Consider the following 5,275-nt stretch of genomic DNA (forward strand, 5'->3'; position numbering starts at 1 on the left):
TGGCAGTTATAACAGTGCCATTTTGTGTTTCTTCCAGGCGGTGTCTTTGTTGATGTTATTGGCAGTTATAACAGTGCCATTTTGTGTTTCTCTCCAGGCGGTGTCTTTGCTGATGTTATTGGCAGTTATAACAGTGCCATTTTGTGTTTCTCTCCAGGCGGTGTCTTTGCTGATGTTATTGGCAGTTATAACAGTGCCATTTTGTGTTTCTCTCCAGGCGGTGTCTTTGCTGATGTTATTGTCAGTTATAACAGTGCCATTTTGTGTTTCTCTCCAGGCGGTGTCTTTGCTGATGTTATTGTCAGTTATAACAGTGCCATTTTGTGTTTCTCTCCCTTCAGGTACTGTCACCGGCATTATGACAAAGACACAGACAGAAACAAAGATGTGAGTACTTACTTACTAGCTGTACATCTCACTCTATGGTAAACCTCTATTAACCCTGGTAATACAGTGTTATTCTGGTGGACCTGTCTCTTAACCCCATGTTGTTGTCATGTTGTTATACAGGTGTACCTGTCTCTGCTGCGCATGTATTTGTCCCCTCCTGATGTCCACTGCCTTGACCAATCAAAATGGAGCTGTCGGAGCCACAGGCCAATCTAAAGGCAGCTCTACATGTCCTGAGCTGCACCACAGCAAGCTGAATACCGCGAAGGTAGAATGCACCACAGCACTCTGAATACCACTAAGGTAGACTGAACCACAGCACTCTGAATACCACTAAGGTAGACTGAACCACAGCACTCTGAATACCAATAAGGTAGACTGAACCACAGCACTCTGAATACCACTAAGGTAGACTGAACTGCACCACAGCACTCTGAATACCACTAAGGTAGACTGCACCACAGCACTCTGAATACCACTAAGGTAGACTGAACCACAGCACAGCACTCTGAATACCACTAAGGTAGACTGCACCACAGCACTCTGAATACCACTAAGGTAGACTGCACCACATCACTCTGAATACCACTAAGGTAGACTGAACCACACCACAGCACTCTGAATACCACTAAGGTAGACTGCACCACAGCACTCTGAATACCACTAAGGTAGACTGAACCACACCACAGCACTCTGAATACCACTAAGGTAGACTGAACCACAGCACTCTTAATACCACTAAGGTAGACTGAACCACAGCACTCTGAATACCACTAAGGTAGACTGTACCACAGCACTCTGAATACATTTACATTTACATTTAAGTCATTTAGCAGACGCTCTTATCCAGAGCGACTTACAAATTGGTGCATTCACCTTATGACATCCAGTAGAACAGTCACTTTACAATAGTGCATCTAAATCTTAAAGGGGGGTGAGAAGGATTACTTATCCTATCCTAGGTATTCCTTAAAGAGGTGGGGTTTCAGGTGTCTCCGGAAGGTGGTGATTGACTCCGCTGTCCTGGCGTCGTGAGGGAGTTTGTTCCACCATTGGGGGCCAGAGCAGCGAACAGTTTTGGGCTGAGCGGGGGAACTGTACTTCCTCAGTGGTAGGGAGGCGAGCAGGCCAGAGGTGGATGAACGCAGTGCCCTTGTTTGGGTGTAGGGCCTGATCAGAGCCTGGAGGTACTGAGGTGCCGTTCCCTCACAGCTCCGTAGGCAAGCACCATGGTCTTGTAGCTGATGCGAGCTTCAACTGGAAGCCAGTGGAGAGAGCGGAGGAGCGGGGTGACGTGGAGAGAACTTGGGAAGGTTGAACACCAGACGGGCTGCGGCGTTCTGGATGAGATGTAGGGGTTTAATGGCACAGGCAGGGAGCCCAGCCAACAGCGAGTTGCAGTAATCCAGACAGGAGATGACAAGTGCCTGGATTAGGACCTGCGCCGCTTCCTGTGTGAGGCAGGGTCGTATTCCCTGCGGATGTTGTAGAGCATGAACCTACAGGAACGGGCCACCGCCTTGATGTTAGTTGAGAACGACAGGGTGGTGTGGTCCTTCTGTAGCACAGTTGGTAGAGCATGGCGCTTGTAACGCCAGGATAGTGGGTTCGATTCCCGGGACCACCCATACGTAGAATGTATGCACAATGACTGTAAGTCGCTTTGGATAAAAGCGTCTGCTAAATGGCATATATTATTATTATATATTATTGTCCAGGATCACGCCAAGGTTCTTAGCGCTCTGGGAGGAGGACACAATGGGAGTTGTCAACCGTGATGGCGAGATCATAGAACGGGCAGTCCTTCCCCGGGAGGAAGAGCAGCCCGTCTTGCCGAGGTTCAGCTTGAGGTGGTGATCCGTCATCCACACTGATATGTCTGCCAGACATGCAGAGATGCGATTCGCCACCTGGTCATCAGAAGGGGGAAAGGAGAAGATTAATTGTGTGTCGTCTGCATAGCAATGATAGGAGAGACCATGTGAGGTTATGACAGAGCCAAGTGACTTGGTGTATAGCGAGAATAGGAGAGGGCCTAGAACAGAGCCCTGGGGGACACCAGTGGTGAGAGCGCGTGGTGAGGAGACAGATTCTCGCCACGCCACCTGGTAGGAGCGACCTGTCAGGTAGGACGCAACCAAGCGTGGCCGCGCCGGGAGATGCCCAACTCGGAGAGGGTGGAGAGGAGGATCTGATGGTTCACAGTATCGAAGGCAGCCGATAGGTCTAGAAGGATGAGAGCAGAGAGAGAGAGTTAGCTTTAGCAGTGCGGAGCGCCTCCGTGATACAGAGAAGAGCAGTCTCAGTTGAATGACTAGTCTTGAAACCTGACTGATTTGGATCAAGAAGGTCATTCTGAGAGAGATAGCGGGAGAGCTGGCCAAGGACGGCACGCTCAAGAGTTTTGGAGAGAGAAAAGAAAGAAGGGATACTGGTCTGTAGTTGTTGACATCGGAGGGATCGAGTGTAGGTTTTTTCAGAAGGGGTGCAACTCTCGCTCTCTTGAAGACGGAAGGGACGTAGCCAGCGGTCAGGGATGAGTTGATGAGCGAGGTGAGGTAAGGGAGAAGGTCTCCGGAAATGGTCTGGAGAAGAGAGGAGGGATAGGGTCAAGCGGGCAGGTTGTTGGTTGGGCGGCCGGCCGTCACAAGACGCGAGATTTCATCTGGAGAGAGAGGGGAGAAAGAGGTCAGAGCACAGGGTAGGGCAGTGTGAGCAGAACCAGCTGTGCCGTTTGACTTAGCAACGAGGATCGGATGTCGCCGACCTTCTTTTCAAAATGGTTGACGAAGTCATCTGCAGAGAGGGAGGAGGGGGGATTCAGGAGGGAGGAGAAGGTGGCAAAGAGCTTCCTAGGGTTAGAGGCAGATGCTTGGAATTTAGAGTGGTAGAAAATGGCTTTAGCAGCAGAGACAGAGGAGGAAAATGTAGAGAGGAGGGAGTGAAAGGATGCCAGGTCCGCAGGGAGGCGAGTTTTCCTCCATTTCCGCTCGGCTGCCCGGAGCCCTGTTCTGTGAGCTCGCAATGAATCGTCGAGCCACGGAGCGGGAGGGGAGGACCGAGCCGGCCTGGAGGATAGGGGACATAGAGAGTCAAAGGATGCAGAAAGGGAGGAGAGGAGGGTTGAGGAGGCAGAATCAGGAGATAGGTTGAGAAGGTTTGAGCAGAGGGAAGAGATGATAGGATGGAAGAGGAGAGAGAAGCGGGGAGAGAGAGCGAAGGCTGGGACGGCGCGATACCATCCGAGTAGGGGCAGTGGGAGGTGTTGGATGAGAGCGAGAGGGAAAAGGATACAAGGTAGTGGTCGGAGACTTGGAGGAGTTGCAATGAGGTTAGTGGAAGAACAGCATCTAGTAAAGATGAGGTCGAGCGTATTGCCTGCCTTGTGAGTAGGGGGAAGGTGAGAGGGTGAGGTCAAAAGAGGAGAGGAGTGGAAAGAAGGAGGCAGAGAGGAATGAGTCAAAGGTAGACGTGGGGAGGTTAAAGTCGCCCAGCACTGTTAGAGGTGAGCCGTCCTCAGGAAAGGAGCTTATCAAGGTATCAAGCTCATTGATGAACTCTCCGAGGGAACCTGGAGGGCGATAAATGATAAGGATGTTAAGCTTGAAAGGGCTGGTAACTGTGACAGCATGGAATTCAAAGGAGGCGATAGACGGATGGGTAAGGGAGAAAGAGAGAATGACCATTTGGGAGAGATGAGGATCCCGGTGCCACCACCCCGCTGACCAGAAGCTCTCGGGTGTGCGAGAACACGTGGGCGGACGAAGAGAGAGCAGTAGGAGTAGCAGTGTTGTCTGTGGTGATCCATGTTTCCGTCAGTGCCAAGAAGTCGAGGGACTGAGGGAGGCATAGGCTGAGATGAACTCTGCCTTGTTGGCCGCAGATCGGCAGTTCCAGAGGCTACCGGAGACCTGGAACTCCACGTGGGTCGGGCGCGCTGGGACCACCAGATTAGGTGGCCGCGGCCACGCGGTGTGGAGCGTTTGTATGGTCTGTGCAGAGAGGAGAGAACAGGGATAGACAGACACATAGTTGACAGGCTACAGAAGAGGCTACGCTAATGCAAAGGAGATTGAATGACAAGTGGACTACACGCCTCGAATGTTCAGAAAGTTAAGCTTACGTAGCAAGAATCTTATTGACTAAAATGATTAAAATGATACAGTACTGCTGAAGTAGGCTAGCTGGCAGTGGCTGTGTTGTTGACACTACACTAATCAAGTCGTCCGTTGAGTGTAATAGTTTCTGCAGTGCTGCTATTCGGGGCTAGCTGGCTAGCCAGCAGTGTTGTTTACGTTACGCTGCGCTAAAAGAACGACAATAGCTGGCTAGCTAACCTAGAAAATCGCTCTAGACTACACAATTATCTTTGATACAAAGACGGCTATGTAGCTAACTAAATTAGACAGTACCACAGCACTCTGAATACCACTAAGGTAGACTGAACCACAGCACTCTGAATACCACTAAGGTAGACTGAACCACAGCACTCTGAATACCACTAAGGTAGACTGCACCACAGCACTCTGAATACCATTAAGGTAGACTGTACCACAGCACTCTGAATACCACTAAGGTAGACTGCACCACACCACAGCACTCTGAATACCACTAAGGTAGACTGCACCACAGCACTCTGAATACCATTAAGGTAGACTGTACCACAGCACTCTGAATACCACTAAGGTAGACTGCACCACACCACAGCACTCTGAATACCACTAAGGTAGACTGCACCACAGCACTCTGAATACCATTAAGGTAGACTGTACCACAGCACTCTGAATACCGCTAAGGTAGACTGAACCACAGCACTCTGAATACCACTAAGGTAGACTGCACCACACCACAGCACTCTGAATACCACTAAGGTAGACTGAACCAC

This window comes from Oncorhynchus keta, unplaced genomic scaffold (genome assembly GCF_023373465.1).
Source record: "Oncorhynchus keta strain PuntledgeMale-10-30-2019 unplaced genomic scaffold, Oket_V2 Un_contig_5163_pilon_pilon, whole genome shotgun sequence".
In the NCBI taxonomy this organism is placed as follows: domain Eukaryota; kingdom Metazoa; phylum Chordata; class Actinopteri; order Salmoniformes; family Salmonidae; genus Oncorhynchus; species Oncorhynchus keta.